We start from the raw sequence: 9166 nt of genomic DNA, 5'->3' as shown, positions 1-9166 counted from the left end.
CTGAAAACCAAATTCAAAGTTGATTTTGTCATGGTAAGCCATATAAGAATACCTGTATTAAAGAGTCTCTCACATCTCCAACTTTGTGCTAGGAACAATGAGCAATACAACAGGACAAAAAAAAAAAAAAAAAAAAAAAAAAGACACATCTCCCTGTCTTCTGAACATGTCTTGTAGCTCTGGCCCCTAAGTTTTACCGTTATAAAATGTCAGCCTCGTGTTCACCTTTCACTGAAAGGCTGAATGTAAAAAGAGAAGTTTCAAGTACAGACCTCTGCATATCTGTAAAACATTCAAAGACAATGCCCCTAACCATTATTCAGTGACTCTTTAGGCAAAGGTTCACAAAAGAGTAGATTTTCTAAACTCAAACTTGAGAAAGCATGCAATCCAAAGTAGAGACAGTTGTTTTTTGTTAGAAAAAAAGTAACCTATCAAGTTTTTAGTTTTTTCCTTTTTGTTTTGGGGAAAAACTCAAAATGAAGCCTCTGATTCACAGCTGCTTGCTTATATTCTTATTACCGCTCTGCCTTTCCCTATATTTATGAGACTTTGTCATCGTCCTTACTACATAGCACAAGGAGATACTTATATATAGTATGTTTTGAAAGATAAATATGACTGTTGACATAGATATCATCAATAATTAAAGTTTCCGGCACAAATAGCCAAGCAATAGTTCAGAGACTCTTCTGTCCATGGCTCCTACTGCCCAAAGAAAAGCAAAAATGCTAGATGGTATTCCAAACCTGTCCAGACCACACTGCATGTTCCCTAAATTTTAGCCACATTGATTTACCCGGACATTTCCCAGGTGACAAGGTTTTCATACTAACATACCTTTACCTTCATTTTCCTCTCCCCTCTCCAACGCTCCCATTCTTGATCACTGTGGCAAAGCACTGACTCTTCCAATTGTTCAAATCAAGCTTTCTCTGAGTGTTCAGCCCCAGACAGAATTAGGCAATTTCAATTTTTGTTTTTGAATTCCTTGAGGTCTTTATCACATTTTGTAATTCTTCTATGATGTCTGAAATGTTTCATGTATCTATAATGTCTGCCTTTTTTCCTCCTCTAGACTAGAAAACCCTGAAAGACGTGAACCGTATCTTTGTATTTTCATCTCCAAAGTTTAACGCAGAGCCAGACACAGAGTAGGTTCACAGTAAATATGTATATTAGGACTGACTAAATTAATGAATAAACAAATGAATGTGCTCCACTATAATACCAAGTTCAAAGTAAGGAAGGAACAGAGAAAAACATAGGTAGCCTATGGCACACTTCAAGGATAAAATATGGAGGAAATATAATTAGTAACAAATGACAAATGTAATTACCAGTAGCAAATGAAAAAGGAAGGACGTGTGCAATGAAATAAATTATCATCCTAAGAAGCCTCCCTGCAAAGAAGAGCATGGTATCCAAGGGTTTGGGGTAGGGAGTAGTACAGATATCTTTTTTTATTCCTATGGGAATGAAATGACATTAATGTGTGAAAGTCCTGCTGTGTTCCAAGAAACAGAACAAGGCTCCCACATGTAGATTCATCTAATCCTTACTTCATCCCTAAAAAAATGTGATGTCATTATCATTATTTCAAAATTGTGCTAAATGGTCTTGATTTTTCAAAGTTGTGCAATTTTCAACATAAAAGCACTTACTACACTGTCATTTATGATATCTTTACTTCTGGCAAATTTTATGTATCTGGCAGTAATGAGGAAAGGTTATTATTTCTTGAATAACCAATAGACACAGCAAAAATATGTATTACTTTATTTAGAAGCTTCGGGTATGTTTAATGCCAGACTAATACTATATCATGAAATTATGTTAGAAAAAGCTGGAGAGACAACAGATGTTGCCTGCTGAGGACGTTTATTTGGAGATGATGAGGCCACATAGAAAGGACAAGCCCATGACCTATGCATTCGTGGAAGAGTCTTTGGTCAGACTCTTTTGGCCATATTCATCTGCTATTTAGCCATCTTGGTTACAGCCCTGAGGTTAACAACTTTTCATTCATTACACTAAATATTTACCAAGCATCTACTATCTACCAGACACAAAATACTGAAGAGAACCAAAGGGCCCAACGTCCCTGCTTGCATGCAGCTTACTTCTCCCTTACTTGAACCATTTTGTGCATTATTAATCTGGGGTACTTGCTTTCAGCACTGAAGAAGAATTTCTGGAATAATCATTCAGTCTGACATATTTATCCATCAATAAACTACCAATAGGTCATAAAGGGTAAACATAATGACTAAGATAATTTTACAGTAGGCTAAATAGTAATAAGTGTTGTAAGTCGAAGAGATTAAGGGGGAGAATTCGGGAGTGGTACTCTTGTAGTGTTAATACATAGGCTATTAAGGATTGTTCTCATGGAAAAGTAGTCAAGTCAGAGGAACAGCTAAAGAGAAGGCCCTATCGCAGGAGGATTCCTGGTGCATTGGGAAAATGGCAAGAAAAGCAATGTGGCTGAAGGAGAGTGATGTAGGGGAGGACATCAGGAGTTGGAAGAGGAGGATATTGGGGGACCTATGGCCTTGGGAGGGACACTGGTTTTGACTTTAAGTAAAATTAGAAGCCAGTGGAGCATTTTGGGTAGAGAAGTAACATAATTCAATTTGCACTTTTGCAAGCTCTCACTGGCTGTTCTACTGAGAAGAGACTACAGACAGGGGCAAGAAGCGAGTCTAGGAAAGGTGACTGATTATCCAGGGGAGAAATGACAGTGTCTCAGACCAGAAGAGTATTGGTAGAGGAGGTAAAGAATGGACCAATTCTGGACACAGTCTGGATATTTTGAAAGTAGTGCTAACAGGATTGGATGCAGACTGTGAGAAAAAGTAGTTTGAAGGGTGTGGGGCCTGAACAGTTTGAAAGACGTAATTATCATAGCCTAGGAGGGGGAGAGCCGAGGAGTAGGAAGAAGATGGGGCATTTTGAGTTTGAGGGGTCTTTCAGATCTCCAAGTGGACAGCACATGGGCATATGAGTGTGGAGTTTGAGGAAAGAGAGGGCTCGGTTGGTTGGAAGTTATCAGTATTTCACTGGACTCAAATCGCCTAGAAAATGTCAATAAAGCAAGAAAAGAGGTCCAAGGGTTGAGCTCTGAGCACTCTCACCTTAAGAAAAAGAATCATAATGAATACTTAGAAGGAGTTACCACTATGCTATGAGAATAAAAAGGGTGAGAGTGGAAGTGAGAATGAGAGAGTCACAGAGAAAGAGGGACAGGGGAAGAGAGGGAAGAGACAGAGGAGAGAAAGAGAGAGATGAAGTCCTGGAAGTCAAGTGAAAAATGCACATCAAATCAAGGTGGAGGGAGTGATTAACTCTGGCAAATCAGCTGATGGCTGAGAATTGATCCTTAGACTTAGCAATGGAGAAGTACTCTGTAATGATGTTAAAGAGAGCAGTTTCCAAGTAGTGCATGCATTTGTGTACGTGTAGCAAGTGGTAGTGGGGTTGTTAAAGTGTGATTGAAGTGAATTAAAAGCCAATGGGAGGAGAGGACTTACAGACAGTGACTTTAACAACTATTTCAAGACATTTTCTTACAAAAGGGAACAAAGAATTGAGGCAATAATTGGTGGGTCACGTCAATTGGGCCTCCAGAAAACAGATACTGAGATAGAGTTAGAAGTGAAATGGATTTATTTTGAGTACCTCCTGTGGCATATGAATGGAAAAGGAAGCAGAACTAGACAGAGAGAACCCTCCGGCCATGATGCAGGCCTAAGACCTATGAAAAGAGAGGGGAAAGAAAGGAGGTTTAGATAGTAAGAGCTTCAGACTGCAGTACAGCTTAGAAAGTCCCAGCCACCCCATCAGAGAGATCTGGTGAAATTATTGTCTAGACAGGAGTCTCAGACTACACAAAAAATGGCCATCCCTGACTACCCCCACCATGCTAAGTCTCTGTCTGAGGTCTGGCTACAAAACGCAGAGCCTTGGCTCAGACAACTTAGGAAAACCCTCAAGGTGCTGCAGCTGAGAGCTGTGAACTAAGAACACTCTCCAATATTTTTTTTTAAGAACATATTTTTTAAGATGTGTACTTTCATGGATGCTGTTTAAGGTAAATAGAGTCAAGGGAATTATTTTGAGAAGAAAAGATCAAAATGTATTTCTTGGGATTTCACCTTTCAAGTCCCCACAATCTTGAAAGCTCTGAGACTCAACATGGGCTTCAGTGGCCTTGCTCCACTGCCTCTTTCCTTCTGTACTCTTCATCCACACATAAAAAATTGAAAACTGCCCACAGTGAAAAAGCTAGAGTGAGGACCTCACCTGCGTTGTTAGTTGCAATCAGTTGCCTTCAAACCATTGTACGTGTTTCTTTGTTCCCATGCATTTTTTAATTGTATAAACATAAGGCATGAATAATGAGGTTTTGATACACATATACATAGTGAAGTGGTTACCTCAGTAAAGCAAATTAGCAAACGTATCTATCATCTCACATAGCTGTCTTTTTCTTCTTTTTTCCTTTGATAGCAGTACCTGAAATCTACTCTTTTAGCAAATTTTGAGTAGACAATACAGTATTATTAAGTATATTCCTTATGCTGTACATTAGATCTCCAGGCTTATTCATCCTATATAACAACTTTTTACCTTTAATTAATATCTCTTAACTTCCCCTACTCCCTTGCCCCTAGCAATCACCACTAACAGGTGCCAGGTCATAGCTCCGTGGTTTTGATTTGCATTTCCTTAATCATTAGAGATATTAAGCACCTTTTTATCTACTTGTAGGCCTTTGTTTTTTCCTTTGGAAAAGTTTCTGTTTAGTTCTTTTTTTCTCCATTGTATCTTCTTGGTGCCCTGATTGAAAATTAGTTAACCATATATGTTTACTTCTAGGCCCTCTATTCTGTTTCATTGGTCTAAATATCTGTTTTTATTCAAGTCCATACTGTTTTGATCACTATAACTCTATAGTAGAATTTGAAATCAGAGCATATGATGCCTTCAACTTTGTCTTTTTTTCTAAGATGCCTTTGGCTATTCAGGGTCTTTTGAAATTCCATATAAATTTTGGAATATTTTTTCTATATCTATGAAAAGTATCACTGGAATTTTGATTGAGGGTTTCTATTTCTAAGAAAAATGCCATTGGAATTTTGATTGCAAATTCAACAATGTTTCAAAAAAAGTATGTGTGTGTGTGTGTATATATATATATATATATATCTCATGACCAAGTGAGATTTATTCCTAGATTTATTAAACCAATTTGCAATATTGGTTTAATATATGCAAATCAATTGATGTAATACATCACATTAACACAATGAATGATAAAAATCACCTGAACATTTCAATAGATGTATAAAAAGCATTTGACTAAATTTAACACCCTTTTATGATAAAAAAGTCTCAACAAAGTAAATATAGAAGGAACGAACCTCATCACAATAAAGGCCATATGTGACAAGGCCACAATTAACATCATACTCAATGGTGAAAGTTGAAATATTTTTCCCTAAGGTTATAAACAAGACAAGGGTTCCCATTCTTGCCACTTCACATAGTACTGAAAGTACTAGCAAAAGCATCAGACAACAAAAAGTTTAAAAGTCATCCAAACTGGAAAGGAACAAGTAAAACTATGTTTGTTTTGCAGATGACATGATTCTACATGTTGAAACTCCCAAAGATGCATTAAAAAACTGTTAGAGCTAATAAATGAATTCAGTGAAATTAGAAGATACGAAAGTCAACATACAAAAGTTAGTTTTATTTCTTTATATCAATAATAACCTATCTGAAAAAGAAATATAAAAATCCTATTTACATTAGTACTAAAAAGAATAAAATACTTGTGATCACTTCAGCAGCACATACACTGAAATTTGAATGATACAGAGATTAGCATGGCCTCTGCGTAAGGATAACATAAAATTCAAGAAGCACTCCATATTTGTAAAGGACCTGAACAGGTATTTTTCGTAAAGGACCTGAACAGGTATTTTTCAAAATGAGACACACAAATGGCCAATGAGTATGTGAAAAAGTGATCAACATCACTAATCATTGGAGAAATGCAAATCAAAACCACAATGTGATATCACGTCACACCTTTAGACTAACCATTATCCAAAAAAAAGAAAGATAACAAGTATTGGCAAGAATGTGGGGAAAGGGAACGCTGTACACTGTTGGTAAAGATGAAAATTTGGGGCCAGGTGCGGTGGCTTACGCCTGTAATCCCAGCACTTTGGGAGGCCGAGGAGGGTGGATCACGAGGTCAACAGGTCGAGACCATCCTGGCCAACATGGCAAAACTCTGTCTCTACTAAAAATAGAAAAATTAGCCGGGCATTTGGCACACGGCTGTAGTTCCAGCTACTCGGGAGGCTGAGGTGGAAGAATCGCTCGAACCTGAGAGGCAGAGGTTGCAGTGAGCCGAAATTGCACCACTGTGCTCCAGCCTGGCGACAGAGCAAGACTCCATCTCAAAAAAAAGAAAAAAAAGAAAAGTTGTACAGCCATTATGAAAAACACTGTGGAGGTTCCTTAAGAAATTAAAATAGGACTATTAGCTACCCCACTTCTGTGTATATATCCAAAGGAAATAAAATTTGCATGTCAAAGAAAAAAAGAGTAACATACTTGAGAAAAAAATCAAGGATGTGAAATATTTGTGCACTGAAAGCTATAAAACACTGATAAAATAACTTGAGGAAGATGCAAATAAATGGAAGATACCCTGTATTGATGGATTTACAAGAATCAATATTGTTAAAATATCCATAGTACCCCAAAGTGATATACAGATTATACATGCCTTTTATTTTATTGCTCATAATTTTTTTTTTTTTTTTTTTTTTTTTGGGACGGAGTTTCGCTCTTGTTACCCAGGCTGGAGTGCAATGGCGCGATCTCGACTCACTGCAACCTCCGCCTCCTGGGTTCAGGCAATTCTCCTGCCTCAGCCTCCTGAGTAGCTGGGATTACAGGCACGCGCCACCATGCCCAGCTAATTTTTTGTAGTTTTAGTAGAGACGGGGTTTCACCATGTTGACCAGGATGGTCTCGATCTCTTGACCTCGTGATCCACCTGCCTTGGCCTCCCAAAGTGCTGGGATTACAGGCGTGAGCCATCGCGCCCGGCCCATAATTGTTTTAAATGTTAATCTTAGTTTGATGAAGCCACAGTCATGCTCAGAGTCAGAGGCAAAGTCAATCAGCATGGCTGTCGGTTCAAGTTTTTCTCTGTCTCACTCTCTTGCATGGGCGAGGTTGTGAAATAAGCAGAGTTGCATTTGATTAAGGATGTAGGTTCCCCAAATCAGCTGAGTATAACTAAGTCAGAGATATGCAAATAAGATGAAGGTCTATAAAAGAAAGAGAATTAAATGACTGACTATGATAATCAGATTATCGTCCTTGCATAAAGCAATGTAAGGTTAGACCATGACCTGATCTGACCTTACATTGCTTTATGTAAGGATAATATTCTGATTTTTCCCTCAATTTTCCTGTAATTTTTGTGATTAGTGAGTAGTTAGAGCTGTGAGTGCTCAAAACATAGTCAAAGCTCCTCCTATATGAGAATAATCTGTGATAGTTATTTAAAATGCAGATTCCTTTACTCTACTCAGCCATAAGCTTAAGAACAGACATTTGTATAAAGTCCCCTGAGTGATTCTTATACACACTGAAACTAAAGATCCACAGAAATATATAGTTAGAAGTATAATCCATCACCCTCCCCTATTTATTAATAAGGTTTTATGTTTCTTTGTTGATTATTCAACTTTGGTGACTTGATACTAGACATTAAGAAGAGTATATATGGGCAGTATTCTTTAAGAAATTTTCATCTTCAGATCCATCTGGGAACTATAATTATTATTGAGGGCATGGGCTGTATCTCACCAGAGCTCCTCCTTCCTCCTTCCTCCACATACACACAAACTATTCTAGAACCCTGAAGATAAACCGCTAAAGCTTCTTACACCTTTGATCTAAAGTGGGAAGAGTATAAAATACATAAATCAGGAAAACAGGCCTGGGTTTTTACTTTGACCTTGATTTTATATAATACATTGTCTATCCATTCTTATCAAAAGATAACAAAACTTTTCTAAGTTCTGCAATTCAGACATTATATTGCAAGTAACATCAAGGAGGCGTACTGGGGGGAAAGAATCTTCTGCGGTAATAATAACATCTATCTTTTATGAATAAAAATGTCACTGTGGCCTGAAGTTTATGGAAAGTCTGTTTGGCTTACTGCTCTTGAACCATTTTGGGTAGTTGGTGTTTGTTTATGGTGCTTTCAGAGCTTGGGAAGGTATTTTAGAATTATGCATTCTAATTCATTCATCCATCAATGAATTTCTATGATAGATGGAGGTTCAGTGTGCCCTGGGTGCCCAGAATGAATATAATGAGTATATAATTTGTCCTGAGGTAAAAATGACATTAATATGACCAGGAGATACTACACAAAAAGAGGGTAAAAGTAATTCATGAAAGATGATTACAAGTTTACTAGCCACAGAATGTGAAGGATACATCAAGTCAATGAAAACCAAGTGTGCAGGCCCACCAGGCACAACTCCTGGCCTCCTAAGCAAACTGCCAGTAGCTCAGTCTAGACCCTGCAAAACTGAAGAAGGAGCAGACTAGAAATACAACGGCTAGGGGAGGGACTGCAGGAGACGGGGAGGTTGGGGAGGGATAACATGGGGAAAAATGCCAGATATAGGTGATGGGGGGGATGGAGGCAGCAAACCACATCGCCGTGTATGTACCTATGCAACAACCCTGCACGGTCTGCACATGTACCCCAGAACCTAAAGTACAATTTAAAAAAAAATTATATATATATATATAAAGGAAAGAAATACAATGGAGACTATATCTGTAAATGCCTTTTATGCTACGGTAAGTAGTTTGAATTTTGACTTGTAGAAAGAATTTAATCAGAGTAGTAGCAAGATAAGAATTAACTTTTATAAGATCAATCTGACCAAAGTTTGGATTATGAATTAGAGGATAAAAACTGAGGCAAAATGCTAGTTAGAAGGTTGATGGAAAATATCAAAGCTTAAGTACTCCTTAATAGAAGACGTAATACTGCTAATTGCACAGGGGTTTTTCTGAGGCCCCTGTGGAGACTTGGAGATAGGAAGCA

The 9166-nt window shown here is 37.8% G+C and overlaps 1 non-coding gene across 1 annotated transcript; it reads left to right on the top strand.

Moving 5' to 3' along the window:
• The first annotated feature begins 5842 nt into the window (after nucleotides 1-5842).
• Nucleotides 5843-5945, top strand: LOC116544795. Its single transcript, XR_004266040.1, has one exon. It is a non-coding gene; the product is annotated as a U6 spliceosomal RNA (small nuclear RNA).
• The last annotated feature ends 3221 nt before the right edge of the window (nucleotides 5946-9166 follow it).

The sequence above is a fragment of the Sapajus apella genome, unplaced genomic scaffold (assembly GCF_009761245.1).
Source record: "Sapajus apella isolate SASKATOON/1434 unplaced genomic scaffold, GSC_monkey_1.0 scaffold4, whole genome shotgun sequence".
Classification (NCBI taxonomy): Eukaryota; Metazoa; Chordata; class Mammalia; order Primates; family Cebidae; genus Sapajus; species Sapajus apella.
This window is presented reverse-complemented; position numbering and strand designations above follow the sequence as displayed.